The sequence below is a fragment of the Tachypleus tridentatus genome, chromosome 6 (genome assembly GCF_004210375.1).
Source record: "Tachypleus tridentatus isolate NWPU-2018 chromosome 6, ASM421037v1, whole genome shotgun sequence".
NCBI classification, from domain to species: domain Eukaryota; kingdom Metazoa; phylum Arthropoda; class Merostomata; order Xiphosura; family Limulidae; genus Tachypleus; species Tachypleus tridentatus.
In genome coordinates, this window is record NC_134830.1 from 123,191,428 (window position 1) to 123,201,226 (window position 9,799).

The 9,799-nt window shown below is 32.4% G+C and overlaps 1 pseudogene across 1 annotated transcript; it reads right to left on the reverse strand.

Moving 5' to 3' along the window:
- Positions 1 to 296: 296 nt before the first annotated feature.
- On the reverse strand, positions 297 to 9,378 carry LOC143253522 (cell adhesion molecule DSCAM-like; annotated as a pseudogene). Its single transcript, XR_013029682.1, has 15 exons — positions 8,972 to 9,378; positions 7,613 to 7,897; positions 7,221 to 7,339; positions 6,749 to 6,919; positions 6,235 to 6,379; positions 5,986 to 6,134; positions 5,628 to 5,756; positions 5,124 to 5,294; positions 4,566 to 4,636; positions 4,230 to 4,476; positions 3,991 to 4,086; positions 3,373 to 3,558; positions 3,061 to 3,204; positions 2,701 to 2,846; positions 297 to 1,886 (listed from the first exon to the last, which is right to left on the reverse strand). The product of XR_013029682.1 is annotated as a cell adhesion molecule DSCAM-like (transcript).
- Between the last annotated feature and the right edge of the window lie 421 nt (positions 9,379 to 9,799).

The window sequence follows — 9,799 nt, forward strand, 5'->3', positions numbered from 1 at the left end:
TGTAACTGTTTTTTGTTATGTTTATCCAGGCAGGACATGCGTATTCTATTATGGTTCTCATGTATATTTTGTAGATTTTTTATTATATTATGAGGTGATGTACCTCGATTTTTACCTAACAGACTTCTTACATAATTTACTCTATTCCAGATTCTAGTCAGGATATTGTTAGTATGCTGTGTCCAGGTTAATTTTTATTTATTTGTTTAAGGGCTAAATACAACTTTGAATCCCCGAAACTCACTCGTGACTGCAACGCCACACAGCATCAAAAACGCCTTTAAGTTCACAAGGTGTTTATATATAAAAAAACTATTTTATTGTTTAGAGAAATAAACTAAAATACAACTTTGCTGGAATGTTAATCAGTGTAAACAATGAAAGGAAAGAAGGATGTTAAACATTCACTATCCTATAATAAACAAATATGAGTTACGACACTCAACGAACTTATATTTAAATTCTTGTTGTTGTTGTTTTGAATTAAGCACAAAGCTACACAATGGGCTATCTATTGTCTGCCCACCACGGGTAAGGAAACCCGGTTTTTAGCGTGGTAAGTCCGCAGACATATCGCTGAGCCACTGAGGGGCTTCTCGTTTCGTATCTTGTTATATTTTGTCTAGTTTGCTAGATAAATTTATACTTTACAGACTTATTAGAAGCATAAGTTATTTTAAACATTTTTGTTTATACCGGTTTTAGGTTGTTTTTTTTTACGTTTTGTGTACACGTATTAGATCAAAAAACAAAAATGTAGATACGAAATTAAAAAGTTTAGTGTCAGTTTTTTTATAAGATAGAAAATATGTGACAGTACAATTATGTATATGAACACACAACATTAAAAATACAACATGACGTTGCTTTATTCCTGTTTAGTATATTCACCAGAATAAATAAACAATATATTTTATAACTCAAACATGTTTTAACTGAACGATGGTATGGTTATTTTTATTTTAGAGAAATGAAGGTCAGTGACAAATTTAACGTGTTTATTTTTATACAAAATATTATATAACTAATTGTGGGAATAAAATGGGGGGTCATTTGTGATAGGTGCAGGATAATTTAACACAAATTATCAAAATTACAATTTACACTACAGCAATTATTGTTTTAATAAGTCATTCGAACATGGCCATTATCGTATTATTCAAATCATTTAAACATGGTCATTATGGGATACAGATAATAGAAGTTGTAATTCACTGGATGCAGATACTGTAACTTGTAATTTACACAATACAGATAATTACAGCTTGTAGTTTACTAAATCAACATATGTTATTCATCATGAGTTCAACAAAATGAACCAAATAAATTTCAAATATTTACATGTGACTTGTTTGTTTGTTTTTTGAATTTCACGCAAAGCTACTCGTGGGCTATCTGCGCTAGTCGTCCCTAATTTAGCAGCGTAAGAAGGAAGCTAGTCATCACCACCCACCGCCAACTCTTGCACTACTCTTTTATTAATGAATAATGGGATTGACCGTCACATAATAACGCTGAAACAGCGAGCATGTTTGGTGCGACGAGGATGTGAACCCGCGACCCTCAGATTACGAGTCGCACGCCTTAAGCAACCTGGCCATGCCGGGCCTTAACATGTGACATCCACGTCTACAAGTAATAATAAAAAGTTATATATCTTCTGTTACGAACAACTCACTGATAAAAATTGAGTAAAAATGTACTTACATGACCATAACAAACATTAAAACACTAATAAACATGTGTGAGAAACGTGCTAATATTGAAATTTAACACTTTTATACCACGTGACGTCAGTGGTTGGTTTTGAAGAAAGTGACGTCACTGAATGCCTTCTATATGTTAAGGTTTGCCTGCTTCAGTTTTGTGTAGTTTCCGTCAATTGACTGAAAGAAAAAAGATATATTACACTGAAAAAATTAATATTTTTTGAAAAGAAATATATAACTAAAAGCATCATTACAAATCTTGTAAATATTTGATATCAGTCATATGAAATTTTCTATATGAATTTAAATTAACCATCAGCGGATACACAAATATAAAACAAGATATAACCTGTCATCATATCTCTCTATCGTGTGGAATATTAGCAGAGTTGAGAAATATCCGCCTAAAAGTTTAACAAATTTAGTTTTAATGAAAAATTTTCAAGGTATTGTGAAATTCGTTTTACCATACGTTTTTAAATCAAATTACAATCTATAATCCAAAATTTATATTAATTAGAGCAATATTCAATTAGATATTTTACTAGCTAATTTAGGGATATATTCACCAATGACAAATAATATTAAATTAATGCAAATACGCGCCATTAATAAATATACCCAAGTTAGATCTATCATATTTAATAATGTTCTGTACATGACTAAATGATAAAATGTGTTAGCTTCTGTGTAGCACTCGAAAGATGTCACTTTCAAAAGCCGAACAATTTATTTTACCACGTTTTCATTTTATTCGATTATTTACTTGAGATGATTTGGAAACAATAGTGTATATCTATGTGGTGATTATGTAGAAATCAAATCACTAACCTCGAGTTATAAACCAAAGTAATGCTACTGAACAACAGAGGTGGTGGTTTATCCAACAAGGTTCATCTGAAGTATCCTTAACAGTTATATTACACTGTTCCTGAATGTGATGTGCGAGTTAAAATCTACTTATAACAGAAACTTTTATTGGTTACTTTACCCCACTTCTTCTGTGTCCTGAAACGTCCCATGGAATGTCATATCCATTTTCAAGGGCCCTACTGTCACGTGCCTTCAGTGTTCCCTGCATGGTTGGAGGTTCGTAAGATGATCTGTACCCATAAGCTACGTATATTGGTTGATTTTCTGTACGTAGAAGAAATCTATAATTTTTTGCGTCCATTTCAATCAAAATGCTACAATTGTAAAATATTTTCGTTCATCATCAGCTGATCATACTTCAGTGGTTTATCTACAGATGACAAGTGTCTGAAAAACTTGAATTACGTATCTAACATGAAGGGTTAAAATAAACGATCATTACGACAACATAAGATAACGTAACGACTGATTTACTTACTTTCCACTATGTGTTCCTTCTTCAGACAAGCCCAAGCAACTACCACAGCACAAACAATAACAGTGAGGGAAACAGCAACAGGAATTATGAAATATAACCGGATATAGAAAGGTCCGTCTTCTGTTTCCTGAGCTGATTTAACTCCTGTAAACAGAAAACAGCTTTTGGTTTCAGTTTACCAAGAGAAACAGATATAACTAAAGTTTACTAAAATAATTAAAATATTATTTACATATTACAGTCCACATTCACTAACAGTTTAAGCCTAACTTTTGTCCATACCCGTATCTCAGTTTAAATCTTTGAACTTACCAAGTGCTTCAGTAAAAGCTACAACAGGAGACGACGCACTTCCTCTTCCAAACTTGTTGTAGGCTGCCAGTCTAAGTTCATAACGAGATCCTGTCTGCAGGTGGGTTACTTTGTAGCTACTGATAGATCCCGGCAGGTGGCGCTGGTGTTTAATCATCCCATCTTTTTTTAACTCCAGAACGTATTCTAAACAGTAAATAAATATTAACTTCATCAGATTTAACCCATCATGTTCAGTGGATATCAATATAACAATTAGAAATGGTTATAATGGTAAAGATTAGTAACTTATATCACAGTCACAGTAACGTATATTAAAGTAACAGTAATGAATATTACAGTAACAGTTAGTAATGGATATCACAATAACAGTTAGTACTGAATATTAAATTAACAGCAATGGATATAACGGAAATAGTTAGAAACAGATATCATAATAACAGTAGGTATAGGCTATCATGGTAACATTTAGTAATGGTTATAACAGCAACAGTTAATAATCGATATAATAGAAACAGATAACGGTAAAAAATCTAAAGATATGAAAAGTTTACCAATAAACATACATTATAAAGTATAACACAAATTATCATATAAAGCTTTTCACAGCTAACTTACGTAGAACACGTCCTTCTTCGTGTGGGGTTTTCCAGTCCAAGGTCAAGGAGTCAGTGTCCACACCAACTAGTCTTACGTCAGGAGCTGATGGTGGATCTGAACGAGAACCATATTTATTTATCAGCTATCAGTCTGCAACAAATGATTCATATACAACATGAAAGTTTGATTTTTATGTATTAGTTTTAAACAGAAATAAGTCATCTACATTGTACAATCTTATGTAATATTTCACGAACCTCCCCTGAGTGTGGCACACGTCACTTCCTCTGACGAAGGTCCGGTTCCTGCACTATTAAAAGCTTTCACAGTAACTACGTATTCTGTTCCTACGTTCAAACCTCGAATTGTTACTTCTTCTTCATCTTTGTCTGTTACGTCATCTGTCGTCACAGTCTCATAAGAGAATCTACTTGAAGAGTCCTTGACCTTATAGCTGACGTAGTAACCTTTCAGAACTCCGTTCCACTGGTGTCTAGGTGGACTCTAGATAAGTTGTTAACAATGTTAATCCAAAGTCACAACACTTACCTTACGAGATATTAACATTGTTAGTTCAATGTCACAATACTTACCTTCCAACTCACTAACAGTGTTCCTGAGTCCAGAGCCAAAACATTAACATCCACAGGTGACGCTTCTGGTTCTGTAAAATAGTTTACTCCATCATAATTCATTATAATTAACACATTGATGTGTAATTATGTTCATAATTTATTAAGATTAAACACATCTACATATTATGACAAGTCAAGATGTAATACATTTAAAATGGAGTGATAAAACACTCTAGGATACTTTACTTGTATGATTATCTTAATGAATTACTGTATTACAGTAGGTATTTGAAAATAAGTTTGCATAGCTAAAGATAACTTGTAAAACAGATGAATCCACAAACATCTTTCTAAGATCGTACTTTACACAATTCTGTTATGTTAGAGAGATTTGTTTACAGTGATGTCAAGAAACCCACTTGTTGAGAAATTTATATGCAAAAACGGCTCGTTTGGGTTGAGAAAATATTTTACATAGAAAAGCGAACAACGTTTCGACCTTCTTCGGTCATCGTCAGGTAAACCTGCCGTTTTTGCATATAGATTTGTTTACAATAATAAAGATGAGACACCTACCTTCCTCCTGTGTAGTAAATTTAACAGGGTCAGAAGGTACACTGAGTCCTATACTGTTCTCTGCCTAAATTTCTATTGAGTATTCTGTGCCAGGAAGAAGATCTCGAAGCAACAGGTTTGTTTCACCAAATGATAAAACTTGTTCTTTTAGTTTTTTCACTCCGAAATATCCTAAGAAAATAAACTTTGAACTAAAGGCGATAATCGTGTAAAATTACCATTTTTGTAGCTTTTAGTGATGATCATTATGCTTCTAGAAACTTGTTCTGTCGTTCACACAGAACAAAGCTTAACGTATCATATCATACAAATGTCTGATATTATTTCACTGAATTTCGCATTATGATTATTATTAGTCCAATATTTATGAACAACTTTATATAGACACTGTTTACAATTAAATATGGTTTTATCGTTTTTTTATAAACAAACAATTACTTCACATTATTTATTATTGTAATTTTAATTGTTGTTAAATTTGTGTTTAGATATAACACAACTCACTTGATGATTCCCAGAACCGAACAATGAACTGAGTGACTGCTGACAGTGTTGGTGATGACTTCCAACTGACTTTAGCAACTCTGCTACGAACGTCTCCGACAACAATATTGGAAGGACACTGAGGAGGTTCTATTTTTCAAAAATATTAAAAAATAATGAATTTTTATTCGGTTACTTTCTTTGAAATGTTATTATTTTTATACTAACAGTTTACACAAAGATATGATACAATTTAGCATAGATATAAGATTTATGTAAATGTTACGTTATAGTTACTTTAAAAAATTAGTGACTAATTATGTTTTTTAGAATGTCTTACCTTTGTATGCTACAGTAACTGATATAAAATAAGGCTTACCATTCACAATCATCTTAATATTCCAGCTGTCGTTTCCGTATGAGTTCTCTACATAACACGTATAGAGGGCAGCATCTTGAGTTTGAACATTTCTGATGACGAGAGTAGAGTTAGTCCCAACCGATGTTTCTTTACTGTAAGTTTCATGCCTGTGGTGATACGGAAAACGTTAAGTTAAATAATCTTTTATATTATATTAGTAAATTATTTCGATATTTACATCAAACAATAAAAGTTAAATAATCCTACCGGTTCGACCAAGGTTCTAACAAGTGATTGTTTTTTAGCCAGCTCACTGCTAGAGGTCGCTCTCCCCTTACAATACATTGCACGCTCTTTGTATATCCTCGCTGCACAGTTACAACTTCACCTTTGCTCTCAATAAATGGAGGAACTGTCGAGAAATCAACATAACACCTGAAGCAATTACAAATTATGTATAAAACCTTCATAATTTTAAATAATCTAAACAACAATGTGTTGTAATATAAATGTTCATCCCTACAAGAGATAGTAATAGAATAAAGATTAATGAAGTATAATCTGTTCAAGCCACATTCATTATTAGAATGTTCGATACGATAAAGATCGAGTTATTCTTGTTTCAGTTATTTCAAATTTTAAGTTTATTTCTAATTATTTAAATAAAGTTGTTACTAGTATCAAGTAAAGATAAACTTAAAAATTACTTAAACAAGGTATTTCTATCAGACTTAATAATCTTTGAATACTCGGAGAGTTATTAAACAATAAGAAACGTTACCGTGGACAGATACGCGGACAGCTTTCTCCAACTTTTTTCCCATTCCGTTATCGGCCTGACACAGGTACGTTCCTGAATCTGTCTCCTTAAGGTCGTTAATCAACAGTGTTCCATTGTCCAACACTTTCAACTTGTAGCTCCTGGAAACAGGGGTCAAGGAGCCTGATGGATCTGAAGAATATAAGGGTTTGTAAATATTATTCCGTAAAGCCACCTAGATAACATGCTGTGAACTATTACTTGTAGTAGGAACCATTATTAAAAGATGGAATAATAGGTTAATTGAACAGAAACTATTCCTAACACTCGCTATAAGGATGTTAAAATATTTGTTTTAAATTTCAGGGCGATTGACACATTAGTATTATGCTGTTTACTCATTACCGATAAATACAGTCTACTAATTATTTATTGTTACAGAAATGTAAAATGTAAACTTAAATATAAGAAAAGAATTTTGTAATAACTAACTTTTTTATTTTCCAGGCGACTCTAGGAACCGGATATCCCCGACAGAACAACCAATCAACGTTCGTGTACCCAAAATAGCCTGGACATTATTTTCTGGTTGTTGTTTCCAGAAAGGTGGCGCTGTTCAGGAGAAAACTTGCGATGACTTGTAGAAAGTTTTAACAATGTGCAAGTAAAGGAAAATTATTTCGGTGACCAGATTATTGTTGTAAGTCGTAGGTAGATAAAGAATAATTGATTAAGAACAGAAAATATTTGTTTTAAAATCAAGATAAACATGAATGAATCAATTAATTCAGAGAAAGTTTCAACAGGAGAAATTACTTTTAACCATAACAGCAGCTGTAAAACTGTCAGATCTTGTTTAATTACTAGATATTTGGATAACGTTACCTCTAACAATCAGAGCAGCTGTAAAACTGTCAGATCCTGCTGAATTAGCGACTGTACAGGTGTAGTTGGCTACGTCTTCAGATTGGATACGTTGGATTCTTAAATTGCTTGAAAAGGTGTCTAGTCTTAAAACAGTAATTCGTTCGTTCGTTGATAGAGGTTTTCCATCTTTCTTCCAGGTAAAGGTAACTGGTAAATCTCCTTTCTTGAGATTACACACGATTTGTACTCTGGAACCCAACTCAATATCACTAGGAAACTCATCAGGTTGTAATATTGGTGGTTCTTTGGAAGAAATGTTGAGGAAACAAACTTATCAGATATTATTGTTAGTTCAAATTTTGAGTTAACAGATTAATATCATGTGGTAGCTGATGTAGTTGTGAGATCAAACTTCTCAGACATGGTAACTAGTTTAAAACTTGTGTTAATAGATTATTAATATATAGTAAATGATGTGGTTGTGATAACAAACTAAATAGATATGGTAAGTAGCTTACAATTTGTGTTAACAGATTAATAACACATGGGGTTGATAAATGTGGTAATAACCTTATCAGACATGACAACTAGTTTAAAGCTTCAGTTAACAGACTGATGTCACGTGGTAACTGATGTAATTGTGAGAACAAACTTATCAGACCTGATAACTAGTTTGAAACTTCTGGTAACAAATTGACAATACGTAGGTAACTGATGTTGAGTTTGTGGTAACAGGTTCTTAACATGTGATTACTGATGTACAATTAGTGGTAACGCCTGGAAACTTTGGTAGAAGTTGCACTGATAGGTTGATAACACATAATAACTGATGTAGAAATTCTAACACGTAAATGCGATGTGATAAACTATCTGTAAAACATAAGTATCTTATTTATCTTTTTCACACATTATTAAGGAGAAACACACTAATCCTACATGACCCATCTATGGTTGGGCGTACGATTTTTATCTTTGAATTACATGTGGTAACACGTGATAACTTTAGTAGAAGTTGTGCTTATAGGTTGATAACAGTGATAACTGATACAGAAATTCTAACACGATAATAAGATGTGGTAACTTATGTAGAAAACATAAATTTATTATTTTATCTTGTTTAAAAAGTAGCAAAGAGAAACATACTTTTCCTCCATCATCCCTCTAAGGTTGTGTGCACGATTTTTATTTTTGGATTACATATGTTCAATGACTTACAATTCTCAATAGAAATTTATTACCAACTTTGCGGATATAGTCTGTCACTTTGTATTTCAGCCATCTCTTTTAAAGTATCTAAAGTAATTGGATAAATTCATAAAATTATTTGATTTTACATTTTTCCGCTAGTAAGACAAAGTAACATAATTGTTCACTTACCAACTGCGAACGCCGATCTGAGAAAGAGAAAGAGAACAGCTAGCGAGTTCCAAATTCCCGCCATTTCTACACTCACCCACCTTCCCGTGAGGCCACAGTCTTTGTTGTAGGAAGATACCAGTGTTAAGCGTCGCTATTACCGTAGATCTTACGTTCAGTCTAAGCTGTACCGTTCTTTCTTTGCTTTCTTAACTTGTTTATTTCTTGTTAGGAACTTCTTGTGTATACAATAAATCATACAGAATTTCTAAAATAACACTACGAGCATTAGTTTTATCAAGGAATTATTGTTTATAGGATTTGCACTGCGACAAAATATCTTCCACTAAACACAAGAAACAACGCCATCTTACGGATGTGCTTTTGTAGAACTAAAAATATTACATCATTAATGTAAAAAAATATGTAGTATTTTGGTTTAAATATATACAAGTAGATATACAACTATTTCCTAACACTTTACGATAACAATAAAAAAATTTTAGACAATAAAAACTGAATATACCCACGTTTATTATTATACATGCATATCAAATATAATAACATAATAAAATTAGGATAAAGACAGAACGAGATTAAGTTTTTAGCATCATGTAAATATTGAAGCATTCTTGTTGTTTCAATGAAAATATATATTATTACATAGAAAAGAAAGAATTAATAAAAATAAACTTTAAACAAGTGATTTCCTTAAGTGGAACATTCTGCTACATCTAGTGAAAGTTGGACACGGAAAGTTTAATGGGAACACTTGAAAGTAACATTTTTAAAGACAATGAATCAGCGTCGGCATTTAGGTCGTAACCTTTGGAGGAGGTGGCGTCAGGT